Genomic DNA, 18,656 nt, shown 5'->3' with positions numbered 1-18,656 from the left:
CGCGTGTGCGTGCGTGTGCGGTGAGTGCACGCGTGTGTGCGTGTGCGGTGAGTGCACGCGTGTGTGCGTGCGTGTGCGGTGAGCGAACGCGTGTGCGTGCGTGTGCGGCCGCACGCGAGTGTCCATGCGCGTGGATGGGTCACTGCCAGGGGCAGCGCCGACCTGCAGGGCCCACGCTGGTGGCTGTGGGCTCTGAGCCGGGGGGCATTTCTCTGTGCTTGTCCCGTTGCCTGCTTCCCAAACTGCATTAGAAAACGAAGAGGTCTCACTGTTAATTAGAAAAGGCAAGACTTCGTTGGTTGGTCGAGGCAGTTCTTAAGTTTCTCCTGCGCCCTCGGTCTGGAGGCCCGGAGAAGGGGTGGTGGGGGGTCCCCCCTGGTGAGGCGGGGGCTGCGGCTGGACCCTGCCTGTGGGCGGCCAGCTTCCCCGCACCTGCCACCGATGAGAAGTTGGGGTGAGCCCCCTTAGTTACAGATGCAGAGCCAGCCTAGGGTGGGACGAGGGGCGCCGCCCGCTTCAGCCGAGCACCTGAGGGGAGAAGAGCCGGGAGTGATCAGGGCACTCAGTGGAGAGGGACCGCAGTCAGGGCCCCGGGTTGAGCTGTGTGACCTGGGCACAAGTGCCCTCCAGCTCCCCAAACCCACGAGCAAGAGGCCATCCGGCGCCCCCATTTTATAGCTGAAGATGTAGAGGCCGAAGCGGGTGGGTAGTTTGGGCCTGGTCACACTGGGTGTCAGCGGGAGGGAGTCCCGTGTTTCATCTTGTCTGCCTGTGCCCGACTCTCGTGCTCACAGCTGGCTTCTGTACCCCGGCTCTCTGCCTTGGCCCTACGGGGCCCCTCAGGTCTGGGCACACCTCAGGCTCCACACGAGCCAGCTGGGTCTCACTGATGTCTCCTGCCCATCTGCCGGCCACGTGGGGCTTCCTTCCGCTGGGTTTGCAAGCTCCTGGTCCATGTGGGCTTGGAACCAAGGGGCAGCCGGCTCCTCGGGAACCCCAGGGCAGGCCTCGCAAGCTTTAGAGTGAATCCGAACCACCTGGGATCAAAATGCAGGTTCCTGGGACCACCTCCCAGAGTCTGAATCAAAAGCCTGGGTAGGCCCGAGAATCTGCATTTCACAAAGCATATCAGCTTCCCCATCTGAGCAGCCTGTCTGCTCTGGGTGGAGGGTGGGAGATGCCACGTCTTCCAGGGGACCCAGCGAGAGTGACAAGTGTGGGAAGGGTTTGTAGAATCAGGTCTTCGTGGGGTTGGAGGGACCAGGCGGGAAGGACCCAGGAGGTGGCAGCTCCTTCCCAGGCTGCATTTCATGAGGCTGCTTTTCTGGGTGTCTGCTGTGGGGGCGTCCAGGACTCGAGGCCAGACGGCACCTCCCGTCCCCTTTGCTTTTGAACCGAAGGGCATCCCACAGTGTACGTGGAATAAATCCATGGGCTACTGCTGCGAGACCCCTGCCTCCCGCCCTGGTCCTGGCATGTTCTCAGCTCTGCCCCGCATAGCGAGACCCTGGCTGGGAGAGCCCTCCTGGGCCAGCAGGTCACTCTGGGCCAGAGGAAAGGTTGGCCACCTGCCTCGTGTCCTGGGCGGGAGGCCGGATGGATGAGTGGAGTCCTCACCTACAGGGGGGCAGTTCGCTGTTCACTCCCCCCGAGTTCACCAGGAACAGAACCCACTGGACCCTCCCCAGGGACCATCCCCAAAGGCCCCCACGTGAAATCAGGCAACACCCAGAGAAAGGTTCAGAAGTAAGAGAAGGTGAGCTCACCTTGCTGACCTGTCCATTTTGCACATGCCGAAACGGAGGGAGGGGAGGCACTTGCCCGAGGGCACCCAGCGGGTTGTTGTTAGTGTTTGGGGTGAGGACCCAGCCCCCGACCCCCAGATGGCAGAAGTGGGTGGGAATGTGGGTTTCCTTCTAGCCCTGGTGAAGCCCCAGGCCTGTGTAGACCCTTCTCCGAGTGTCCTCTGGAATTGCTAGATAAAATACAGGATTTTATCAAATAGCAATGTTTTTGTGTATGTCCCGAATATTTTATGGGATATACTTATGCTAAAAGTTACCTATTGTTCTTCTGAAATTCAAACTTAGCTGAGGGTCCTGAAGCTTTATTTGCGCAGTCCTGCAACCCTGGTAACAGGAGAGGGGACTTTAGTCATTTGCCCACGAGGCATTTCCCACTGTGCCCCACGAGACCACTAGCTGTCCCTGTGGAGAAGAAGCTTGTTTGGGAACTTCTGTGTGAAACAAAATTGCATGACCCTCCCCCCCCCCACAGGAAGAGCCCACTGGTGGGCCGTGGAGCTCATGAGAATGGGAGAGAGAGACCTGGGGCGCAGCGTCTTGGCTGATGGGCTGTGGGATGAGGGTCTGTGCAGGAGGGAGAGAAGAGAGCGCAGGGGAGGGGGAAGCAGCAAGAGGAGGAGCAAAGCCACGTGCATGGACAGAGGGGAGGAAGGAGGAATAATCCTGACCCTAGGGCTCACCCTGAGAGCGTCTCCTGGCGGCAAAGTCCAGGCTTGCGGGCCGGGCGCTTTGAGACCTGGGCTCTGCAGACCCAGCTGGAGTCTGGTCTCTCAGGGGGCCCCAGGAGCGCTCAGCAAGCTTCAGGCCGTGCTCCTCATTATTCAGAGCAGAAACGCTGTTCGGCCCTGCCTACAATACTCCTGTCCAGGCCCCAGTGGCTTTGGAGAGCTTGACTTTTCCTGACCTCGACCAAGTCTCTGCGTCGGTTCTGGAGAAGCCTGGACTCAGGTGGCAAGTCTGTGGCCACTGGGGTCTCCCCACATGAGCTCCCCCCCCCGAAACCCAGCCATGTGACCCAGGTCTCCCGGCTCTCATAGCTCGGAGTTCCTGGCCCCCTGAGGACGGGCAGGGTCAGAGATGGGAGCAGAGTGGAAACACCTGCCATCCATCACAATCCTGCAGTTTGTGGGGTTTGGTGGTGGGGTTAGAGCTCCTGCAGGATTCGGGGTTCGGCGGTGAGGTTAGAGCTACAGCTCGATTCAGAGACTTCCTCTTGGAGACACATTTTGCTGGCAGTGCCTGTGACCTGCACGGCCCCCTGCCTCTTCCCCTCCTCTGCCGACTGTCCAGCCGGCCCCAAAGGCCTTTCTGGGTTCTTGGGAGGTTCTCAGCTGGGAGGGGAGAGCAGTGACATTCCCAGCAAGAGCGACAGGCCCTGAGGACTCATTGCCTTTTGGAACGGAAGGCCTTGGTGACCCAGGACCCGGCTGGGGCCGGCCATCATGAGCCTTCTTGGCGTGACTGCTGGGGCCCAGAGGGTCAGCTTCAAGGCCACTGCTTGCGGCCACCAAACAGACCAGGGGCCTTTGGAATCGGGCAGGCCGTGGCCTGTGGATGTCCCCGTCCTCTGGCTCCTGTCCTGCTGGCCTAGGGGTGGCCGGTGGGCTGTCCCCACGGTGGTGGTTTCCTGCCCTCCGCCTGCACTCTGCGGTCTGTGGGAGGGACGCCTCGCTGGGCAGTTCCAGGAGCGTCCACCAGAGGGCGGGCCTGCACCTCTCAGCGTCTAGGCTGCGGGTGTGGGCGAACGGGACCGGGCGCCAGGGCCTGGGCAGGCCGGCGGCCAACCTGCGCTAAGCCTCAGCCCCTGGAGCCCGGCCGGCTGCCTCAGCACACTGTCTGGCTTGCCGTGGCCCTGGGAAAGTCGCCCAGCCCGCCCGGTGCCTCGGTTTCCTTCCCCGACAGGACCCGAGCTTGGGGCTTGGCTCCAGGGAAGGCTCAGGAGGGCTGGCTATTCCTATCCCGGTTCCCAGAGAGAGAAACCGGGGCTCTGGGCATTTACGGGATGTCTGGAGGGGGTACCCCAGGGAGGCAGGCGGTGGGGTCTGCAGTCTAGGCAGGCTAGTGGGTTTGTGGCGTTCCTGGAACGCGCCCGACCTGCAAATGCTCCGTTGGGTGTAACCTGGACACTTAATGGCGTTAGTTCTTCCAGAAGCCCGTTTTCCCACTATTACACAAGGATACCTGCCCATTGCGTGTGCATTTAAAGCCACACCAAGCAAAATAGCCCTGGTCTGACCACACAACCCAGTCGGTGGGCACAGTTTTTTGCATTTTACAGACAAGAGTGATTTGCATTATTATCAGGTTCCTACTTCCTGTAAATGGCAGAGTTGTGATGGCTTTGAGCTGCCGTCGGTGGGCGGCGTCCCGGGCAGGCCGCCCGTCAGGAGGTTTTTGTGCAGGGGAGGGGGGGGTCCAGATAAGGCCTTTTTGGTAAATAAGTTTCCAGATTTTTCTCTGGGTATTAATGGGCCCTGATGGTTTTAAAATAGGACGTTCCTTGCAGTGCAGACACGGTGCCCGCTCATCCTGGGGACGGGCGCGTGGTTGTGTCGCTCTGTGTCCCTACAGACAGCGTGCTTCTCTCTGCCCCCGAGAGCTGTTAATGGGGCTGATGTTGCGTCCTGCAGCTGGTGGCAGAGAGAACACGCGGCCTTTGAAAGCTGCTTTTCTTTTGTTTCTCTGCACATCCGTGGAGGCTCCAGGCCGGGTGACGATGTGTCCCCCCCCACCCCCGGCCATCACTCCCAGGGATGCCCCCAGGCCACTCGGCCATGCCTGCAGGGAGAGCGATGACCGTCCAGGGGTGAGGCCTCTCCTCAGGGGCTGCTATTAATAAAGTGACCACTGACCCCCGGAAGTGGGGAGGGAGGAGGGGACGGAGTGTTCCCAGGGTTGGCGTTTGGCCAGAGGCCTCCCTTGCGTGACTGGGAGGCCTCCAGAGCGCCCTGGTTCTGCCCTGGCTCCTTGGCCCCCTGGCCCGGAAGCTCTGCGTGGACCAAGTGCGGGGGCTGCCCTTCCTCTGGGATATAAATATCCCAGCACCGGCCCCCTGCAGCCTCCCAAGAGGGCTGGCGAGGGAGGGAGGAGCCTCAGGCCTGTGACCCTGCGGGCCTGAGACCCAGGTCATGGCCCTCCAGGAGCTGGCTTGGGGCCGCCCCGCTGTGCGGCTCTGTGTGCGGGGGCCCCCGGGGCAGCCTGGCAGCGAGGCCCTGCTTTACTCCCCTCCTGGTTTGGTCGTTGGTGGATGCCGCTGGGGCAGAAGAGGGGCCCTGCCCGGGACTGGAGAGACGGGGAGGGCAGGAAAACGGTCTAGTCTTCTCTACACCTGTGTGTGCCCCTCTGGGGCTCTGGGCCTCGGGTTCCAGGAGGGGGAGACAAATGACCGAGTCCCGACAGGGTCCGCGTGGCCAGTGCTGTGCTGGGTTCTCCGATCCCTCACCTGTCCTCACACAGAGGGGGCCTGCATCCCGCAGGTGAGGTACGGAGGCTCAGGTGACCAGTGCAGGCCACATGGTGGTTAAATCCCACCACGGTCCCCTGGGTGCTTCCGAAAGGCTGTGGGTTCTGGTCCCTCCAATTGGAACCCGGAGAAACTGGTGCTGGAGGAGGGGCCGAGCGTTCTCAGCACTGCAGAGCCCAGGCCCTGAGTGGGGGGCAGGCACAACCCCTCCTAGTTCTTGGTCCTCGTGGGCCCAGCTTGGCAGGGATGGTGGGGGACTCACGATGAAGCATTGACAAATCCTTTGCATGGGGCAGCAAAACTCTTCTTAAACACGCACTGGAAAAGGTTTACTGTAGAAGATGCTGCCAGACAAAGCACGGCTGAGCCAGGAGGAAGGGGGAGGCCCGGGCTACCCCCTCTCTCCCAGTCTGGCCAATCAAAGCTGCCTCCACCCCCCACCCCACCCCGGGTGCCTGCTGGAGCCAGGGGCTTAGAAGAGTCCTTCTGCCCCTGCTACCTGGGCTCTCCTTTCTGCATGTGACAGAGGAGAAAGCTGAGGTTCAGAGAGGACTGCCAGCTAGAAGGAAACAGAGGGATTTGAAGGCACCTCTGGGTAACTGCAAAGCCCAGGCTAGCCCCATCCTCTCTCAGGGACTGAGGCTTCTATCAGAAGCCACAGCCCCTTGCCCCCCCCCACCGCCACCCCCCAGTGCCACCCATGGCCAAATACGTTTGGGAAATTCTGCTCGCGGTTCTCCTGGAGGGCCAGCATGCCGAGCAGCGAAGGCTCTGACAAGTCCCGCGTGGAAGAAGTCTGCTCTCCTCTGTTCACCCAGTGCTTTCCAAGCTGGGGTATGGCCCATCCCCGGGGGCGGGGGCAGGGCGGGGGCAGGCCCGATGGGGTACAGGCTGCTGTGAGCTGCTATGGTCGGGCTGTCCAAAATGTCCCCCTTTGAATGAGCCGCAGGGCCCCAGGGCAGGTCCCTTTCTCTCTGCACCGTCTTCTCAACTGTGAAAGGAGGGGAGAAACGAGGCCCATTCCGTGGAGCTCTTGGGGGGCATGGAGGAAACCTTGCTGAGCACTAGTCTCTGATGCTCTCCCTCCGGGGAACCTGTGCGTATTGAAGACCTACTGCGTGTCTTGCCCTGCATGGCCTACCCTCTTGGAGGAAAGCCGGCAGTAGACAAAGGTTTCCTGACTTGGATTTTGAGTTCCAGGGGCCGAGGGAATTTGTCTAGGAGAGGCCGGGAAAGGACAGGCTGAGTTTGTCCGGGGAAAGCGGGGAGGGCTCTGGGAAGAAGACCCAGCCTGTACAAAGGCCCTGGGGTGGAGAAAAGCAGGAGTGGCCCCGAGACTGGAAGAAGGGGAGAAGCTCAGGAAGGCCCAGAGGCCAGGAGGCTGGTGGGGCTCTGGGAGGCTGTGCAGGTGAGCAGAGGTAGGGGGCAGATGATAGGATCAGATGCCACAGGGCAAAGGTGGGCAGCGTGGAGGAGGCAGCCCAGTGAGTCACTGTGGTTGCCTAGGTGGGATGTGGGGCTGGCTGGCTTGCCGCCCTGATGCCTCTCCAGGGCTCCAGCAGCCCCTGCCCTGCCCGTCCATCTCGTCGGGGCCCTGGGTGTTGCGCCGAGGGGGCTGGAGTGTGCTCTGCCCACACTTCTCGGGGAGCCCTCTCCCGCTGACCGTATTGGCCCCCGGATGCTGGCGATGCTGCTTTGGAGGAGCCAAGGAGGGGTTTGGGGAGGCCGTTCTGGATATGCACTCCGGCTGCTTCTGGCCCGGGCATGGACCAGCGCTGTGCCAGGCTCCAGGGGAGCCCTGGGGACGACCAGGCAGGAGGTGCCTGGCCAAGGTGCCCTTGCAGAGGGAGGTGGGGGCCTTCTGCCCCCTTCTGCCCCACCTTCATTTGCTCCTTCCACCGAGACTATGTCAAGGGGCATTGGCGTGCACTCCCAGGGCTGGCTCTATGCCATCTCCCCTCCCTGGAGCCAGAGGGTAGGGGGTGTACTCCCATTCATGGGAGAGGAAGCGAGCGCAGGGTGGGATCACAGCAGAGCAGGGGGTGGGGGCATCTTTCAAGTTATGTGCCTGGGCCCCAATCCAGACTTTTTGTGGACACGGCCCCAGAGGCAGGCCTGACTGGGAAGGTCCCACGGGGGGTTGGACAGAAGGGTGGGCCTGGGAGGAGGCCTGGAGGCTGCAGGCCCGGCCCGGCCCATTCTTGGCTCCCCAAACATCCTGCCCCTGCCCCTGTGCCCCCCGATGTCGCCCGTGGCCCCAGTAGCCTCTGCTATTTCCCATCCCGCTGAGCCTCGGCCTGATCACGTCCCCAGCTCCCTACAGGATCCACGCCTGGCCTGCTGCCTGCCAGGGGCAAGAAACACGCCAAAAGCCCGGGCATGCTGCAGGCGACGCGGGTCCCGGGACCTCCTGCTAGCCGGGTGTGGACTGAGGCTGCGTGGGGCTGGGACTCCCGCATGGCTGAACCCCTGTGTGGTCTCCTCATGGGGTTCCTGTGGCTGCTGTAGGAAAGGACCACAGGCTGGGAGGCTGAAAACAATAGAAATGAATTCCTTCCCCGTTCTGGGGGCCGCAAGTCCCAAACCCAGGTGTCACAGTGCCGCGTTTCCCCTGGGGCCTCTGGGGGAGGGTCCTTCCTGTCTCTCCCAGCCTGGTGGCCCCAGTGCTCTTGGGCTGTGGCCACCCCTCTAGTCCGCTCCATCTTCACACGGCCTCTCCTTTTCTGTCTCTTGTGAGGACACTTGTCATTGGGCTTAGGGCCCACCCTAATCCAGGATGACCTCATGTCAAGACCTCAGCATAATTACATCTGCAAAGACCTGTTCCTGATAAGGTCACATTCACAGGCTCCAGGAGATGCAGCTTGTGGGGCCAACATTCACCCCACCACACTGCCCGGGCCTCAGTTTCTGCATCTGTAAAATGGGGTTATCATGAAGACTGGATGGGGCTGGGCAGAATGAGCATCGCTGTTTGTCCTGGCTCACCGGCTCTCCTCCTCCTCTACCCGCAGAGGGGTCTGCCCCTCCCAGGGGGAGCGGCCCTGTCCCAGGCGTCAGGACTGGGTTTTGGCCCTTGCTCCATCACCAGCCCCTTCTCGACCTTGGAGATGTTGCTCCTGCATCTGGGAAATGGGAAGATTTTTTTCCTGGGGAGGGGGTCATGGGGGGGTCCTGTTCCCCTCCCCTGAAAAGTGCATCTCTATGTGTGCACCAATTTCAGGGGCTCATAGACACACAGTCAACCTTTCCATCAGGCCCAGGACAAGATGTGGAGGCCAGCAAGGCTCTGCCCCCCACCCCGTCCCTTCCCCCTCATGCTGCTCCCTCTGCCGGCACCACACCCCCACTCTCCTTCCAGGACGCCCTCAAGCCCAGCACCGTTCCCTTGCAGGGGGCCCATGCCTCAGCCTGCTGCTGGGGGTCTGCCTGGTCTCCCCCTCTGCTGCACTCCTGGCCCCGGGGGGGCACACCCGGGGGCCTTGTGCCAAGTTCACGAGCAAGGGATGGGGGCAGCAGGCAGGGAGGAGAGGGTCTCCAGGTGGCAGGGGCAGAGTTGAGAGAGGGGGCCTGACTGGGCAGCCGTGGGGGGGTCCTAGAGTTGCCCAGGTGGGCAGGCTCTGTGACCACCTGTGTCAGGGCCGAGAGCCCAGAGGCGGCTCCGATGTCCCATGAGCAGGACAGGCTTCTCCTCCCTGTGTCCATGCGTCCTCTGCAGGCCCACCGTGCACCACGCCTGCTGGGGGGACAGGAGCTGGCCAGGCTCTAATCTTTGGGTCTAAGGACAGGACAGGAGGGCCAGCCAGGCTGCAGCTCTCCCCAGGGCGCCTTGGCCCGGCCGTGTTGCAGGGGGCCCGCCTCATGAGCCCCCTCCAGCAGCCCACCCTGGTGCCGCGCCAGGCTCCCTGCAGAGCTGGCTCACGGACCAACGGGTGTGCGGTGTCTTCCTGCTCACTTAGCTTATTTATTTAGCCTAGAGTAACCCCCACCATCGCCTCTGCTCCGTGGGGCGCCAGCATCCTCCACACTTGGCCCTGCGACCTTGGGATTCTGGTCTGCAAGCTTCCCCTTCCTTCCAGGCCTGTGTCCAGGGTGGGCCCGAGGGGCCCGTCCATGCAGCCCTGCGCGGACTGCATCCGGCTGCCGGTGAGCGTCCAGAGAGGCTGGAGCTACGAGGGGGCCAGGCCCCACCCGCTCCCCCACCCGTTCGCCCACGAACCCCTCCACTCGAGCTGGGCTCCCCCGCCTAAGGTCGCTCGGGACCTCCGCGTATTCTCAGCCAGCGGTGCAGGCCCCAGTCCTCTGACTGGACCATCACAACATCGGACACCCTCACCCCTGCTCCTCCTCAGCCTTCCTTCTTCCCCGTGGCCTCGGGGACCCCCACCCCGCCAGGACCCCCGCCCCTACTCAGCCCGTGTGGGGTGGGTGCTGGCAGACCCTGGGCTCTTCTCCAGCTGTCTGCACTCCTTAGAGGCTTCTTCCATGCCGGGCTTCTAGTTCCTTCTACGGGCCGACGACCCCACATTGCTATCCAGGCAGCACCAGTCTCCCCCGCACTGTCCCACCTCAGACTGATGGGAGAAATGGGGTGGGGGAGTCGAGTGGGCCAGGAAAGTGAGGGGAGCAGGCTTGGTTTCCATCTCAGCAAGCAGCTCTCCGGTGAGGCCTCTCCCACTTTGGGGTCCCTGGAGAGTCACATGGCCTGCCCGGGCGGCCCTGGGAGTGGGCTCCTCTCTGTGCGGGTGCTCCCGGGCAGGTGCTCCCACGGCACAGGGTCCCGCAGGTTGAGTCTCAGTTCCCCCGGTGGGAGGGGTCAGCAGGCGGTTTCAGAGGCCACCACAGTCCCAGCGATGCTCTGGTGTGACCCTCAGAGACCCTGGGGCGAGTGGGTCAGGCATCACCGCCCCTCCGCAGGTAAGGTACTCGCAGGTGAGAGGCCCCGGATGGAGCGGCGCCGCTGCTTTACAGACACATCCACCCGCGCCTTTGCGGGGCCCGTTCGGGGCTCCACGCAGAGCTTAGGAAAAGCACTAAGTTCTAGTATCTTGTGGTCATGAGAAAGTCGGATGGACTCCGCATACAGAGCGGAAGGGATCGGGAAGTGACAAGGCAGAAATCAGTTCCACACCCAGAGACCACCTGGGTTGGCATTTGGGTGCACATCTTTGCACTGTTTACCTGTGTGTGCATGTGCGAGCATGCATGTGTGTGAGTGTGTGCATGCCTGCGGGTGGGTGTGTTCGATTGTGCACACGTGTGTACACGTGCATGTGTGTGGGCATGTGTGCAGGTGCGTGTGCATGCATGTGTGTGCTTGCATGTGTGTGTGCAGGTGTGTGTGCATGTATTTGTGTGTGCGGGTGTGTGTGCAGGTGTGTGTGCATGCATGTGTATATGCACGGGCGTGTGTGCAGGTGTGTGTATGTGCATGTGTGTGTGCACAGGCATGTGTGTGGGTGCGTGTGCATGCATGTGTGTGCTCGGGCGCGTGTGTGCAGTGCGTGTGCGTGCATGTGTATATGCACGGGCGTGTGTGCAGGTGTGTGTACGTGCATGTGCGTGTGCACGTGAGCACGTAAGCATCACGGGACTGTGCCTTACTGCTGCCTCTCTCTTACCTTTTCCTGTGAGGCCCCAACGTGAGGTCCTTCTACCACATGACTTTAAATGCCCAGGAGGTGTCACATTGTGTAAAGATTTAGCAATGGATTTACCCCTCCCCGCCATGAACCGTTTTGACTACTTTTGCCGTAGCCAACACCAGCATCCATACCTCCTTGCCCACGTCTCTGGTGGAGAAAGCAAGGCAGGTCAGGGGGCCCGCCGTGTGTCACTCTGTGTGTGGAAATTGCCCTTTTTCCTTCCGGGGCAGTAGGTGGGCCGTCTTATTAATTTAGGTGTTAGCAAAAAATATCACTAGCCAATTCGGTATGGGCAAAGAGATGTCTGTGTTCTTTTAACTTTTGAATTTTGTGACGTTAAACATTTTGAAAAGAACCCTGTCTATATGAATAACATAAAGCCTTTTCCAGCCATATATATTGCACTTATTTTTCCAAATTTGTCCTTTGCCCTTCAGCTTTGTCTGTGATTTGTTTTCCTCATGGGACATTACTTTTTTTCCCTATTCAGTCCTGTCGCTCTCCTTGATCAGGGTGGTCTCGGCGTGTGGTGGGTGGTTTTAGGGCGAGCCTGGGGGTGTGGGGACGGCAGCCCTCAGTGGGCTGGAGGGTGGCTCGGGGCCGACTCGGCCTCCCGGGGGCTTTCTCTGGCGGGGGTGGGGGCGGGGGGGGGGTCAGGCGTTCATGCCATCGACCTCTTCCTGGAAATGCATTTTGTGGTGGGACGGCTTGGGGTCATCCCTTTTGGCTCTTGTCAACCTAAACAGGACATTCTGTGCAGTAACAGAGATGACGCTTTGTTTGTTTGTTGGGAAATCAAAGGTATGCGAGTGTGTGTGTGCGAGCTTGTGTAGGAAATGGGGTAAGACTCACTCAATTAACTAGTTAAAAAAAAAGAGAGAAAAAAGCCTTGACTATCCTTACAAATCCATTTCCTTTCCGGTCCAGAACAGTGGGGGGCCCCGCCCCGAGCTCTCGGCTCCCCCCGTGTCACAGGAGAGGCCTCTGGATGGAACACGGCAAGCATGAGGACGGCAGCACTGGGCGGTCCAAGGAGGACGGGATCTCAGGGGGTCCAGGCCAATGTTCCCCTACCCTGCACCCGGGGGCTCCCCCGAGGCCAGCGAAGATGGGGTCCTTGGGCTGTTTCCAGGGCATTCCATCCAGTTGGTTAGAGATCACATTTGCTTCCCAGCACGATGCCCTGGTGGGGTCACGGCTGATGTCTCTCTTCAGACCCATTTGCAGATGGGGAAGCTGAGGCCCGGTGCGTGGGAGGCCTCTGTGGGACTGGGACCCCTCTCCTGCTCCTGCCTGGTCTTGCCCCGCCATCCCCTGACTGCGGGGAAGGCAGAGACGCTGTGCGTGCCACTCGGGCGCCGTCCGTCTCACGGCGCTCGCGGCCACAAGGCGGGGAAGAGGCTTCCAGCAAGGGGTCGTGATTGCAAGGATCGAATCAGATGATGGGTGCTGGCATGCAGTAGGCGCTCAGTCAGTAATGCTGACAGACGAGAGAGGGTTGGGTTTGTACTCTCTCGAGACAGTTTTGCGTCGGTGATGCCCCTGAGGCTGTTGGCCTAGAGAGGAAGGGACAGTCTAGCGACTCTCTAGAGATGGCTGGTGCCCCTGCCCCCCAGACGTGTAAGGGTTCAGGGAGCCGTCAGACAGCCAGACTCCCAGGGATGCCCCGGCGGGGGGCCTACTCACACGTCCCCACCACTGACCTGGCGGATGAGGCTGGCGTCTGGGCCCAGGGTCGCAGGACTCCTGGGGACCAGGTGTCTCGGAGCAGAACCCTGGCCCAGTCTTTCTCCAGCCGGAGCCCCTGTGTCCATGTCTGTAAGGTGGGTCTGTCCATCCCACCCCGTTGGTGAGAACCCCCGGGCAGGGTCAGTCTCGGTTAGCCCTGCAAGCCTCATGTGAAGGCAGAGTATTGCACTCTTTTCCCATACTGCTTGCCTGCCACTTCCTGGCCCTCCCAGACCCGGGGACGGGTTAGCCCGTGCCCCTGAAAGCAGCTCCCGAGCCTGCGCGCGGATTCCTGAAGCGAGGAGGTGCGCGCTCTGGGTGGCCCGCCGGCCTGCCTCGGCTAGCATGGACTGGCTCCAATACGTGGGTGCCAGGGCCCAGACTTGCCACCGATGGGGCGTGGGGGGCTCGGCCCTCCTCCTCGGCCCATGCTACTGCTGTGGGCCCCATGCATGCAGCCATGGGGCCACGTGGGCTCCTGTCAGGATGGGGGGCCTGGCGCTTCTGGAGGCGAGGGATCACCTAGGCAGGCAGTGGGAGGGTGACGGCGGGAGCAGGGGTGTTCCCAGACAGGGGAGAGTCAGGCAGAGCTGACCCCGGAGGTAGGAGTCCTGACCCCCAGCTGGTGCCGGACGCTGAGTGAGGGGCCCCCAGACACATGTGGGGCTGTGCAGGGTAGGGGACAGGACCGTCTCCGAAGCTGCCAGGCGCTTGGAGTATTTGATTTCCTCCCCACCACTCCCCTCTCGGAATCCAATTAATCAATAGAAGAAATCTCTCGTGTGGTACCTCTCTGAGCCCCGCAGGCTCCTACAAGATTGATTAACACAAACATCAATTTCTCGGGCTGCACGCCTCCGAAAACACGGCCCTTTTTCAGATTGAATTGCTACTGTGTGCCCGGTGTAAATAAAGGAGGGGGGAACGCGGAAGATTTGTTGCTGTGTATGGCAGCTGTTGTTCCCCACTCGGCTGGTGCTGGAGGGAGAGGGTGGGCAGGGGGGCGGGAGAGGCGGGCGGGCAGGCAGGCAGAGGAGGTCGGGGAGAGGAGAAAACCAGAGGGATGGAGAGAGGTGGTGGGGTCGCTGGGCTCGGGGAGGGAGGTGCTAATTGGTTCTTCTTCTCTCTGGCAGTCGGGGAGGGGGGATGGCAGGCCAGGGTGGGCACTGTGGGCCTGGTAGTGGCAGCCGGGAGGGTGGCCTGGCCCCTCCGTCCTTCCAGCCGGTGCAAAGGGAGGCCAGGAGGGCCAGAGCCCAGAGCAGGGAGCTGGGAAGCTGAGCCCGGGGAGCTGCTCCACACGGTCACACCCCTTTGCTGGATCCATGACCCTGCGACCCTGCGTTTGGTGGCCTCCCAGGCATGTCCCCGTGTGCCGGTCCTCTCCCTTCCCAGCCTGGGCCCTCTGTCCCGCATGAACGCGCTCAGCCCCCCAAGGGGACTGCGGGTCTCTGGTCCTCGGTCCCTTGCAGCCGGGGCGCCACACGACCCTATGTGTGAGAGCCGTAAACACAATTAAACATTTTCTAGTAGCCGCATTAAAGAAAGAAAAACCGGTGAAATTAGCTTCAAGAATATATTTTAGGTAACCAGACGTACTCTGTATAAGATCATCTCAATGTGCCTCGGAAAAAACAAGGATTCATGTGGTTTTTTGTTTTGGTCTTTGCAATCAGGAGTGTTTCATATACGTGCTGTCTCCGTTTGGGCCACGTGCTCCGTGGCCAGCGTGGCAAGGAGGCCGTGCTGGATGGGTGGCTCTGGACCTGCCTTGGCATTGGCCTTGGCCTTCCGAGTGTGGGTGCCCCGTTTAGTCCAGGCGACAGCCCGGTCAGGGAGCCAGTGGGGTCCTCCCCTGACAGGTGAGGGGCCCCGGCACTGCTGCGGAGGGAAGGAAGGAGGTTGGTGTGAAGAGAGAGCCATGTGCTCAGGGCCACAGTCCCAGCTCCGTCACCTCCGCCGCACTCCCCACTTGCAGGGGCTCTGGGGCAGCTCAGGGGCTGGGAGCAGGGGCAGGGGCCAGTTGCCGGGATTATGATTACCGCCGGTGGTCATTAGGGTGTGGTCCCCTTCCCTGTTGGCATCTAGCAGTGGTGGCTCAGCTGGGGCAGGACCCTTACCCCCTTCACCAGCTCACATAGGGTGGCCTTTGGCCTCAGAACTGCCGAGTATGTGGCCAGGTCCTGGGAAAGCAGGGGGATGTGAGTGTGGCCTGCTCTGTCCCGTCCTTGCAGTGGGAGGGCGTGGGGACCCTGAAGCTGCCTGTCAGTCCAACTGGACACTGTCTAAAAAGCAAGAGCCCCCCACCCCCACCCCAAGGCAAAGCCTGCAGTTCCGGCCTGCCCTCTGCCCTGGGGGGTGGCGGTGGGGGGATGGGACGGTGGTTTTGCGGAAGCAGCAGGTACCTGGGCCATTGTCCCTGACCTGCCCCCCCCTCCCCGCTGCGAGCCCTCCGTAGCTCCCCCAGTGCCCTCAGACCCCGCGGGGTGACACCCGGCTCCTCCTCACCTCTGGACCTCTGCCAAGGCTGCTCCTTCTTCCTTCACAAGGCTGATGTCTGCTGTCCCCTTAGGACCTGGCTGCCTGTTATTCTGGCAAACGTGCCCTGTGGGCTTGTGAGCGTGGGCTCTGGGATGCCCGGACGGGACCCTCAGCTGGGAGCTCCTGAAGGTTGAATGAATGTCACCTGGGGGAGGAGACCAGGCACAGAAACTTGCGGGTGAGAGGCAGAGGGGCTGGGGCTGCCGGCTGGCTGTGAGCGGGGGGCTGAAGTCCCAGGTGGGTGGGTGCCCGTGGCTGTCGGGCCCTGGGCCAGGGGGGCTAAGGAAGCAGAAGGATGGGTTGGGGGTCACTTGGAGCAAAGGGCTGGACTGTGTGGATCAAGTCAAGGAGGCTGGTGCCTCTTCTATGCTGTGGAGAATTGCCCTTATTTTTGGCTGTGGCATCACCCCAGAAACTCCCAGGGAAGGCAGGCCAGTGGAGGCCAGCACGCCGCCCCCCACCCCCGCCATCTCCCCCGGCCTGCACCTTCTCGAAGTCCCGGTCTGCTCCTGACTGAAGAGAAGGGCCGGGGGTCAGGAATGTTCCAGCCCTCAGCTACCCTTTCCTGGGGGCCTTGGCGACTTCTGCCGCCCCATTTCCCATTACAGCCCAAGGTCGGTTGGTTCGTGAGGGTCCAGGTGGAGAGCCCAGGGCCCGCGGCGAATGCACTCTGCTCTCAGCAGCGGGGTTTTGGGGGGCTTCCTGGAATCGGGGGGCCGAGTGCCCCGGGACCTGCAGGCGCAATGACACGTTCTGGCCTAAGAGGCTGAGGTGCCGCCGCGTGGGCTCCGCTGGCCTGCCTCACCCTCCCAAACCCCGCCAGCCTCCCTCTGCCCTGCCCACCCGCGTGCGTCGCTGGGCCTTCCTCCTTCCTGGAGGCCCCGAGCCTCCTGCCCGGGCAGCCCTGGCACATCCCCAGCACCCCAGCGGGGACAGGTGTCTGCCCTGGTTCTGGGCCTGCCTCCCTGACTCTCTCTGACCTGGCTACCTCTGGGGGATGGGAATGGGGGGGTGCTGAGACAAGGAATTATTCTGTCATGACGGCTTTGTGTCCAATGAGCTGAATTAGTGTTTTTATATTAAAAATATATTTTTAAAAAAATTAAGGTTAACTTATATACAGTCAAGTGCGTAAATTGTAAGTATACAGGTCCGTGAGATGTTACAGACTCTTCCTGTATAATTTTTTAAATGTAACAGATCATAGGCGTTAGAAGAGTCTATCTGAATCACGTCTCTGTCTGGGGACGGCGGGGTGGGGGGTGGCAGGAGATAGCGCCCCAGCCCAGCCTCCTCGGCTGGGAGCTTGGTTCTTACCCCCTTCCAGCGTCCTTACCCCGAATTACTCTCTGGGTCCGCGGGTGAGCGAACGGGATCAGGGGAGGCAGAGCCTCAGGTGCGGGACACCCAGCCGGGCGCAGACCCGGGTCTCTGCACTCAACCTGGTGCGCTCTGCACAGACACGCACCGTCTTGGGGCCCTTCCCCAAGGAGCACCCCAGGGACCGAGGCCGCCAGCTGCTGGGGCTGGAGCACGCAGAGTGCTATCAGCCCGCACGCACACGTGTGTTCTTCCATTCAGCCGTTCGGCAAACGCCCAAAGCCTGCGGTGGGTGCCACGCACTGCACCGTGTCCTTTAGATGCCCTGCCCCTGGTGCGGGGATTAGTGTCCCCATCTTGTACGCGGGGAAACCGGAGCCCAGAGAGGGGGAGAGGCTTGTCCAAGGTCACACACCCAGAGCATGGTGGAGCGGGGGCCTGAACTCCGGCGGGTCTCACGCAAAAGCCTCCAAACCCATTTTCTTCAACTTCCACCCCTCAGTGTCTTGGCCCTGACCAGAAGGCTTTCTGCCGCTCCCCTAGGGACGTCAGGGCTTCTCTGGGAGGGGGCAGCCCCTCTGTAGCCGGGTCCTCAACAGGAGTCCCGGGTGCGGCCCGCGGTGGGCACAGGCCTCATGCGGGGCGGGCTGTGTGGATGCTTCCAGGGGCTCTGGCTGCTGGATCTCGTCTGCGCTCGAGCTCCTCCTGGGCAGGTGGGCTCAGTGGGAGCACAGAGGCCTGGTTTACCCCCAGCCCCTGTTTTATGGAGGGGGAAGCCAGGCCCAGAGAGGGGAAGCACACGGCCCCAAGCCACACAGCAGCGCAGCAGAGCTGGGCCCGGCGCTCCGTAATCACAGCCTGCTTATCACGGCGGCGGGTGGGAGCCGATGGCTCCCTGCTTGTGAACTTCGAGTGAGTCAGGCCCGCTGTGGGCTTGGGCACGTGGGCAGGCAGGCGGGTGGCGGGTGGCGGGCGGCGGGCGGGCGGCGGGCACTTGAGTTAAGTGTGGCTAATTTGGTCTAAGAACACGGACGCCACTGGCAATTTCTGCATCTCGGAGAAAACGGGACAGTATGAAGCCTGTTCTAGATGCAGCAAGAAGGTGGGGCTGGGGGGCGGAATGCTGCTCAAGAGGTCTGGTGTTGGGGCGACAAAGCCCCCCCCCAGCCACTTTCCCTGCCAGGGCGGGGCACCGGCAGCTGGTGGAAAAGGAAGCTCTTCCTTCAGTGGTCGGGGTGAAGGCAGAGCCGAGGCCTGTGCCTGCCAGTGGCCTCGGGAGCTGCCCCTGGGTCCCCCTGAGCTCACCGTGGTGGGTCCCGCGTGCTCTCTCTCTCCACGTCCTGCTCGCCCTCCTCCTGTGGGGACGGAGAGGAGGGCCCTGGGCGAGCGTAATGTGATCTGCCTGGCAGGGACCCCATGCACCATGGGGGGCACCCCCATGCCCGGCCTGGGAGGAGCCGGCCCCCAGGGTGGGTGTCCCAGCCAGCTGTGGGGTGAAGCTGCTGGCTCCAGACTTGGCATTTCTCCTCACAAACATCCATGTCCTTGGTTCAGAAACACTAACACCCACCTGGTTTCTAGACTGAAGGAAAGAAATAGGGGCTTGGTGGGCAGGGCGATATCTGTCCTGGCTCCCCGCTTCATTCTTTCCTGCTACAATACTCCCCGAACACTCAGGGGGCTTCTGTGAGTCCCTGGCCCTGCAGCTTCTTCTCTGACATGGGACCCCACGGGCCCAGTGACCACGGGGAACATGGGAAAGGAGCCATAATACTCTCCACTTGAGAGGAGGCCCCCAAGGCAGCGCTGGCCCACGCCCCCCCCCCCCCCGCCAGCTCCCGGTGAGGGCTTCTTGACTGCTGTCGTCATGTGCACTTGGACCGTTGCACATGGAGCACAGAGGTGAAGGACCCTCATCTTGGATCATGGGGTAAGTAGACCTTGGGGGCCACCGCAGCCAGAGGGTCAGGAAGGCTGAGGCCCTGATGCTGGGACACCGGCGTGGCCGGTGAGCCCTGACTCACTCTCTCCTTCGAATAGTTCCTTTGGGACTGGCCTGGGGCCGAGTGTCGTCTCTGCCAGGATACCGGACACGGAGTCCCAGAGTCCCCGCCAGAACTCTCCCGTGTCAGCGGTCTCCAATCCCTGACTGCCCCA

This window comes from Mirounga leonina, unplaced genomic scaffold (genome assembly GCF_011800145.1).
Source record: "Mirounga leonina isolate KUSES-001 unplaced genomic scaffold, KU_Mleo_1.0 Mir_170, whole genome shotgun sequence".
Taxonomy (NCBI): domain Eukaryota; kingdom Metazoa; phylum Chordata; class Mammalia; order Carnivora; family Phocidae; genus Mirounga; species Mirounga leonina.
The sequence above is the reverse complement of the archived record's forward strand: the minus strand, read 5'-3'. Positions refer to the sequence as shown.